Genomic DNA, 9,334 nt, shown 5'->3' on the forward strand with positions numbered 1-9,334 from the left:
GATTTACTTGAAGGGACCGATGAAGGTGTTTATTCAGGACTTGTGGAGTCCTGCCAGTCCTTAAATAAGGACTCAGCCCCAAAGTTTCAGCATTACCTAGTGCTCCTCCTGCCATGTGACACAGAAATATCCAATCTGAACCACCCCAAACTGTTGCTGTAGTGGCATGAATACTGGAACCGTGCACAGGACAGACGAAGGGCTCAGAGAGCTGCTCCATAAGCATCACAGAAAAGCGGTGAGAGTGTATTAGGGAGGCATTTAGGGGCAGAAAACCTCTTGGCAGGTCACAGCAGCCAAGTCCAACACTTTGTGTTGTCACTTTGGCTTTCGCTTTCTTGGGCTAGAAAGTTATAGGGAAGCTGGAGGCACCTGGCCAGCAGAGATGTGTTAACGTACTAATGCTGGTAAATACTGTCTAATTGACCTGTGAAACTCACTGCTGCAAGGCATCAGCATGACTCCAGGTATGAGCAGATCATGGCTTATTCCCTGGCAGGTTGGCTGGTGTTGAAACAGTACCTGGCGTTGTAGGAGATGCTACCACTCTGCAAAAGCAGATTAGATCTCAGTTAAAAGTGCTGCCGAGCTCCAGTGTGCAACTGCAAAGGGCTAAGAGCTTGTAAATCGCCAGTGGCCAGGGCTCAGCGGAGAAGTGGTAATTCATTAAGCCATGATAATTCAATTGCCTGCGATTTTCTTCCTCTAGCCAACAAATCTAGTAGGAATCCACAAGAGAATTGCTTGCATTTATGGCTAACAAGATTAGTTGGTCATAATAGCCGGTATTAAACAAACAAAAAACAAGAGGTTTGGAGGAAATCTAAATCTTCAGGGCTTAAACCAATGGCTGGGGATTAGGAAGAAATTTCTCTGATGTTCACTTATTCCTAATCTCTTGTGGCTTCTTACATCTCTTGCCAGAGCATCTACCCTTTGCCCAAAAAGTCCTGGCCTGGGTGCAGCTCTGTCCTGCTCCACCACGGGCAGGGATGGGGCTGCAGAGGCCAGCCGAAGGAGATCACTTTGTCCCCCCGCACACCCCGGTGGCCCTCGATCCCTCAGCGCTGTCTCTCTGCATCCCATTTTCAACACATCAGCTTTTGGCACCAGAGCTCAGGATTTACCCGTCAAGGTGCTCCGAGAGCTCTGAGCTGCCTTGGTTTTCTCAGTGCTGACTTGCTCAAGTAGCACCGCTTTTATTGGAGCTTTTATTATCGGCAAATAGAGCCCAGCTTCGCTTTCCTGGGCCAGCAGCACCATCTACAGCCCGCTCCCACATGTGCAGTTCACTTCTGCCTGTGGAAATGTACCCCCTCCTTCCATCTGCAGCTGAGGAAAAAAAAAAAAAAGTGTCACAAATAATTTACTCGTGTTAGGGTAGAAAGAGAGGGTGACAGACTGAACAGCACCTCTGGGGCTGGAAAAGGTAACATGCAGCCATATACAGCTTGTGTAGTGTAATAAAAACAGGACGGTAGGCGTAGTACTGTGAGAGGCAAAAAGAATATAGTCCTAGCTAGACAAGTTATCTGCTGGTAGCTTGTTCCCAGGTAGTGCTGCATGTATCTGGAGGAGGAAGCTTGTCAGCCAGCAGGGGTACAAGCCTTGTACGGTGCTTCCATCATGTAAAAGGGGGGAAGGAGCTTGGGCGGCGTGACAAGAACAGATGGCGACGGAGCCAGGACCACTGTGGATGCTGCTTCTGATTTCCTGGCCAGCAGCAGGGTCGTTGCTACTTCTCCAAAGGCAAATGAAGAGGGTCGTGGGGTTCAGTGCCCTAAAAACATCCATCCAGTGCAGAACAAGAGTCTGTTACACCATGACAAGAGCTGGTGCTGTGCAGGGCTTCCAAAGGGCATTTAAGGAGCACGTTTATATCCTATAGAAGAAAACCATATGAAATCACTCTAACATGCCACTGGAAGAGAGCAGGAGCAACCCAGGGCACAGTGTCTTGCAGATCTCTGCAATAGGAAGCAATCTGAAAAATAAAGCTCTGAGACATTGCTAGCAAGCAGAGCATTCCCCATGATCACAGAGGAGAAAAAAAAAAGAAAAAAGAAAAAAAAAAGAAAAAAAAACCTACTTCCCTCTGTCTTCAGGTCTAGGGGGAAACCCTTCCTGCTGCCCCAGCACTTTAAGCTCCCCAGGCTGGCCTTTGAGACAGCACTCAGCTGCTTAGAGGAGCCAGTGCTGAGAGCATGGGTTAGAGCAATGTCTTTCCCAGAACGAACTGGAAACAATTAAGTCCTGAAAAACGGGTTGGCCAAAGCACTGCGGTGTGTTTAGAAGAGGACAACCCTGTGTGGCCCCAGTGCTACATGCCACCACTGAGGACAGCAGCTGGGGACATCTGCATCATGATGTACGCAGAATGGCAGGAGGAAGAGCTGGACACACACACAGACTAGTCCTAATCTAACCTATCCTGCCTCTTTTTGCAACAAATCTATGTTTTGCTGTGTTGTCAGAGGAGCCATGGACCAGTAAACCCAGGGGAACACATAGATTTCCCCCTTGTCTTCTCATCCTTCCTCTCCTCCACAGAAAGCAGGATCTGCTGTGCTGCCGACAGCTGAGTTAGACCCCACCAGTGCTCATTAGATGAAATTCTCTGGAACAGAGATTGTACCTTGTGGTTACACCCACATTAGTAACCTAGACGGGACCAAGAGACCCAGACATGGTGCATGTGCCATCCCATAGCTGTCCACGGCCACCCACATGATGCAGGGGCACAACAAGGCAACCCGGACCAGCAGCCGTGCTCCCGATAGGTAGTTTGGATGAAAACCCCTGCCACTGCTGAGGAAATGCTTTGAGCACTTTGGAGGAAGCTGCTATATGCACCGTGGTCTCAGGTACCAGGAGCAGCAACCACCAGGTCCTGGAGCCACAACTGCAAAGCCAAAGCAGCGCTCCTGGAAGGAGGGAGCAGAGATTTCCCAGGAGATGCTGAAGCGCCAGGACCACGCATCTTTGATCTCATTCACTCTGTCTCTCTCCGAGTAACAAGGGACTATACAGGAATAAATCAGCATAGTAATGGTGATGCTAATTGCAGCTGAATCTGGGATGGACTAAAATTTACACATCCCTTTAACAGCCCAATTTAAAACACTTTTTTTTTTTTTTTTTTTTTAATGAGAGCAACTGTTATTTGAAAGATCAACCAGCCTTTCAATGCTTTTGAAATTTTGATTAAAATATAAAGACAACTAACAGGACAGATCCTGATCTCTATATCACAGTATAATCAACACTACCTCCTTTGTTAACATGGAGCCATTCTGAGTGACTGAGGTCAGAATAAGGCCCTGTATTCAAAAGTGTGCCCTTTTAATAAGAGGCAGAAATACACTTCTGTTCCCATTTCTCCTTGGCTGAGCAACACTGCACTGTTAAATAACTGGCGTTTCAATGCCTGTGTGCAGTGACCACATTCCTGAGTGAGCAAAGAGCTATGAAGTGTGTGAAACTGCTAACCCTACGTATCAGAATACATATACGTGCGCTGCTTCGTTACCACCGGGGTGAGACTTCCACTCTCTGCCCCTGCACCTGAGGACCTGTAGCTTCAACTCAGGAGATAAGCTGGATGCAGTGCGTGCAGTCTGTGGAAGACCTTTCTTTGATCTTTGCTTTGACCAAAACTAAAAGGGCCTCAGAGACGTGTCTCTTATGCACAAAAGAGCAGAGCCCAGATGCATCTGTGCTCACACTTGGGTCCAGGTCACTGAGTGCCTCAAAATTATAATTACAGTGCCCCAAGTGCTTAAGCCTTCCTATTCTCACGCACTCCTCTTGCTGATGGTTTTGGTGCAGGCGGAAGGTATACTTCACCCCATACAGAGGAATCGGGGGAGATTGCCAGTTTTCCCATTCCTATTTTCCCAGCTCCACTGCAGACACCATCACATGGGATTCAGTTTGGAGATGACACTGTAATAGAGATGTAAAAGACTTGAAACATTCCCTCTCACCCATGCTGCTGTTATACATGGCCCAGAGCCTTGTCTTGCACCAGCCACCATTGAAGACAGCAGCTGCGTAAAGATGGGCAGAATCCCTCCTCCTTGTCCATTCTCTTGTCAATCTGTCCCACTGCCAGTAGCTTGTTTCCCCTTTTGGTGGTTATGGTCACCAGTCTCCAAAGTGAGTACATACCAAGCTGGAGACCAGTCAAACCACCCGACTCTCATCAGTCAATGCAGAATCTCAGATTTTGCATTGGCTTGGTGTTCCATGAGTTTCGGATATAATCAATTACAGAGAAGCTGTGATAGCCCTTAGGAAAATGTTTTAATTAATCTCACAGAACCCTCTGTTTCTACTTTCTTTCCATTAAATCCTGTGTAGGTCCCCAAAGCACCCCACTCACATCCATTTCAGCCTTTGGCTGCCTGAAGTCTCAGCCTTGAGGCCAGGAGCTGGTCTCATCAGCAACATCCAAAGTCACCCCCTCTGATCTCTCCAGAACGCCTCTCTAAATCCCTCTTTCCCCCATCCACATGTGGTCTGTTCTTCATGCCTGCCTGTATGCATCCCAGACACTTCACACCTTCATCCAGCTTGAAATATTTGCCTGGAAAATAAGCATTTTGGCAAGTTTCCTCATTATAGCCTACTCTCACTTCTTTCTGGAGCTTTGTTCAGGAGAGAGTAGAAAGCTCCAGGGGATTCTTTCCTGAGTCTCAGCTTAAACCTGAAGAGGATTTAACTGTGGCAAAGCCACAAGACAGCATCTTGATTTGGGATATTGCTCTGCTCCTAATAGGAAGGCTCAGAGACTAGGCCTGGAGGTGCACACACACTTGCCTCTATGCTGAACTTAATTTATGGTGTGTTGTCATATAAAGAGCTGTTAAATGGAGTGCTAATCTTCTCCTTTAAGGGGGAGCTATAATAACAGAGGGGTATGAACAGGCTCGTGCACTTGAATCAGCCAAGCCACAACTCTCCAGGCCTTCTCCCCTGTAGTGAGTCAGGGTAAATGGTTGTAGCACTGCTGATGGCAGTGGATGGAAGTATATATTTTCTGGTACATTAGATATGCATGCATAGGAAAACTTGCTTTCAGTTTTATAATATACAGGTATGTGCAGAGTTTGGCTTTGCTTCTCTGGTAGAAACCTCATGGCTGGTTGGAAGCATCCAGATGGGACTGGAGTGTCCCCGAGGACCGTGTAACAGTGATCCTCAGTGACACATGAGAAGGGAAAGGCTAGTCCTCAGGAGGAGTGCTGGGTGGCTCTGGATTCCCCACCAGCAGTCAAACTTCCTCCAAGAGCCACATGGAAAGAAGTTTCAGATGATTATGGGAGTCAACCCTGTCTTGGTGCATAGGATTCCAAAAAACAGCCTCTCTCCAAGAGAGGTGTCAAAGGACGGGTGGTGCCAAGTTCTGGGTGAGGATGCAAGGCCACAATGGCTTTTAGCACCAGGAGGGGTGCTTAGCAGAAATGGTGTCTGAGGATATTATAGCTCTTTAAATCAAATTTGGATTAATGTCAGTGAAATGACCTTTCCACTGACAAATGGCACAACCTTCAACTTTTCATAGTTTTGGGGGAACTCATGTCCAGCTCATCATTTTTATATATAAGGAATTAGGGAGAAAGTGCATTGTTTTTCTCTGGTTTATCTATCACATCATATTAACTAGTTAAAGAACACACAGAGAATTACTGTAGATTTGTAACCCACATTTTGTACTCAGATTATGTTACTATAGCATATTCCTTGCTTATTGATGGTGATACTTTCAATCATGATAACACAGAAATGAACCTTTATACAGTGTCATTGGAGAACTTATTTCTCATTGAAGCAAAGAGGCTAAAATCCCTGCTTTGAATGTGACCTATTCACATCAGTCCTCAAAATCAGCAAAATCTACCAATTAGATGATCTTTGGGTAAAATCTGAAAGTAATTGAGGCTTCGGCTGGATTTGATAATCTTTGAGGTCTTTTCCAACCTAAATGATTCTGTGAGTCTATGATTCTACCTCTGTCCCCTGTGACTATGATCTCTGATCAACCTGTGGTGTAAATCAAGGCTTCCCTTTGAGACTTCCACACTGTTATCAACTTACCAGTGACGCATTGGAGGGGGCACAGGAATTATGCTATTTGAGCATACACATCCTACCTACCTCTCCTGAAAGCAGTAGTGATAATATACAAAAATGCCACCCACGCAAACCTGTGCTGGTAACTCTCTTCTGTTGGCATTTCTGCAAGAAGAAGCACAATAAATACAAGCAGGCTCTCATTTACTACAAAAGAAGAGCTTTTAACCAACGTTACTATGCAGCACACAGAAATAGTCAGTAGAGCTAAAGAGCCTAGAAAGTTTAGCCAGGCCCAAGTCTGCAGAGTAAAGCATCGTGGGATTTTAGTTTTGTTTAAACCTTAACCAAAGAGGTGTAGAAGCAAGTGTCTAAATTATAGCACGGGCCAACAGAAATATGAGGGAAAAAATGTGAAAGTCAATGGAAATACATTCAGAGTTGAAGGCCTTGCTGCCCAACACTGGTTATTCCCTAAGAAATGTTTTTTTCTACTTTCAAATGTGCTACAGAATGGTTCAGGAGCAGCCAGAGAAAATCTGTGGGTTTCCAGAAAGAAAATCAATGAGAGCAAACGTCTCTCCTCACTTCAGTGCTCTGACTTGACAAGAATTTTGCATTTACAATCTCTTCACAAATTTTTCACCTCAGGTGCCTCCTTCACCCTTCAGCTGGCAGATCTCCAGCCAGACTGACCACAGAGACACCAAGCTGGCCAGACACTTGTGCCCTGTCTTGTCTAAACAATCTTCTCTCCTGATACGCAGGAACTTCCCCATGTCCATTGGAGGGGACTATCTTATTTTTATTATTATTATTATTGTTGTTGTTGTTGTTGTTATTGTTTTTGTTATTTTTATCATAAGTATTATTTTATTGTAGCTTCTTCGGGCTTTCTGCAACACTGAGAGACTCCTGGACAGAGAAATCAAGATCCAACAAGATGCCACGTGCTTGGGATGAAGTGCATTCCCCAGATATCCCCCTGACACTGTAAGACAAGCCAGGAATCAGTACTATCTCCTCCCACAACATGGGAGCTGCCCCTCTGTGCTGGTCTGTCCCCACCACTGCTCCATGCAGCTCCAACACCTGGTAGCTGCTGGCAGATCCATCACCTGCCCCGACATTTTGGTGCAATACAGGATGAGAGGAAATGATGGCATTCCCTGAGGAACAGAAAATGGAGTTTCAGCCCTAGGTGAAGGTTTAAAAGAAGTTGCTGCTCAAGCACAGAAAACAAAACAACAACAACAACAAAAAAGGAATCTGCTGAGCCATAAGCTGTTAGCTCTGGTTCTTCTGCTGTCCTGGTGTTGTGGTTTAACCCAGCAGGCAGCTCAGCACCACACAGCTGTTCGCTCATTCCCCCACCGTGGGATGGGGGAGAGAACTGGAAAAAAAAAGAAAAAAAAAGATAAAACTTGTGGGTTGAGATAAAGACAGTGTAATAGAACAGAAAATGAATGGAAAATAATAATAACGATAAAAGAATATACAAAACAAGAAATGCACAATGCAATTGCTCACCACTTGCTGACCAATGCCCAGCCCAGCCCTGAGCAGTGCCCTCCCCAGTGTTTTTGTTCAGAATTATAGTACAAAATATCCCTTGGGCCAGCCTGGGCCAGCTGTCCTGACTCTGTCCCCTCCCAGCCTCCTTGCTGGCAGGATGCTATGAGAAACTGAAAAATCCTTGACTTAGTGTAAGCACTGCTCTGCAACAACAAAAACATCGGGGTGTTATCAGCATTGTTCTCATCCAAAATCCAAAACACAGCACCATAGGAAGAAAATTAACTCTATCACTGCTAAAAGCAGGACACCTGGCCAGGTAAAATAGACGAGGCATCATGGGCTGTCCTGGAGCTGTACTTCTGTTGGCTGGTGGTTGTCACTCCACATGTGGACACTGGATGTTGCCTGCTTTGTCCTCATTGTGCCCTCTCGTACTCTTGGTACCCAGACACTTGGTGAATTTCCTCGACCAGACCATCCAGTTGTATTCACAACATAGGCTTACAGCAATGGAAACATCTCTGCCTCTTCAAAGAAATCCCAATAGTTACAACATGTGAAGATCTGGCCCCATGCTTTTTGGCTGCTTAGTAGGTGCCATAAATAATTCAAAAACATGCTTTGACAAAGTCTGGTCCTGTGGATTGCCTGACTAGGAGTCCTGCCATTGACCTGGCAGGGAAAGGGACCAAATCCACACATAAACATGACATATTTGAAGGCTGAGAGCAAAACCCAGCAAATGATAGGGAAGAAAGGAGGAGAGCTGGGGGCACGCAATGCAAGGGCTTGAAAGCTGTACCCTCCCTGCAGTGCAGACAAACCAAAATCAGGGGTCACCAGTGTGGCAACAGCTTCTTCTCTGCCATGACAATGTTGTAGATAGATAGAGGAAGAGAAGTTGATGAGACCAGGTGCTGCACCAACAGAGTAAAAATATTGCTTCTAGTGCAGAGAATGAGGAGAAAATGAACTCAGGGGTTGCTAGCAGGATATTGAAATGGTGACAGGCGATTATGGACCTATGTTTTGAGTTAGGTCAAGAAGAGAGTCCAAGACATGAAGAGTCCAAAGGATGAAGTGTCAATAAAATAGGGATAGAGAAAAAAAAAAAAGAGAGAGGACAAAAAAAAAATCAAAATCGGGTCAGTTTAGGTAGATTAAGACAGAAAATTAAGGCAAAATCCAAGTGGAGTCTGCCCAGAAATAAAGAGGTGAGTACAGACATTCCCTATTTGCAATAACATGGGTTTGTGTAGTGATTAGCTGATGGGGGGGGGGGGGGGGGCTCTGCCAGTGTCCTCCCCACAGCCCCCTGTGCATGCCCAGATCTCCCCACTGCCATAGGACCCTATCTCCTCACAGCTGGACCCCTGAATCCTGGGCAAGGCTTAGTCCTAACCTGCAGACACCCAGGGACAGGCCTTAACCTCTGCTTAAGGCAGGGTCACAGCATGGCTGTGGTGGTAAGGGACTTCTGGAGATGTCCCATCCAGGGCCCCTGCTCAAACCAGGCCAGAGCAGGTTGCTCAGGACATTGCTGGCACCACAGGTTGTCTCACCAGCACAAGATGTTCACATCTGGTGACCAAATTGCTCCCTTTCTGTCATCAGAGAGTTCACCACCTGTGGGGAAGGGCCTGGTGCAAGGCCTGATCTGCAGCCCCACTTGGAGGAGTGCTGCTGGGCCTGGGACACATGCAGAAAGGCAAAACATAGCCCCAGCTGTAATCCTTGTCCT

At 46.3% G+C, this 9,334-nt stretch overlaps 1 long non-coding RNA gene across 1 annotated transcript in view; it reads right to left on the bottom strand.

Annotated features, from left to right (window-relative positions):
• The window catches only part of LOC310899426, a 30,588-nt gene extending 21,806 nt beyond the window's left edge, over positions 1–8,782 (bottom strand). Inside the window, exon 1 of the long non-coding RNA XR_014584279.1 lies at positions 1,128–8,782. This is a non-coding gene — a long non-coding RNA (uncharacterized lncRNA). The remainder of the gene's footprint in view (positions 1–1,127) is intronic.
• Positions 8,783–9,334: the final 552 nt, after the last annotated feature.

The sequence above is a fragment of the Anser anser genome (genome assembly GCF_964211835.1).
Source record: "Anser anser genome assembly, chromosome: 4".
NCBI lineage: Eukaryota > Metazoa > Chordata > Aves > Anseriformes > Anatidae > Anser > Anser anser.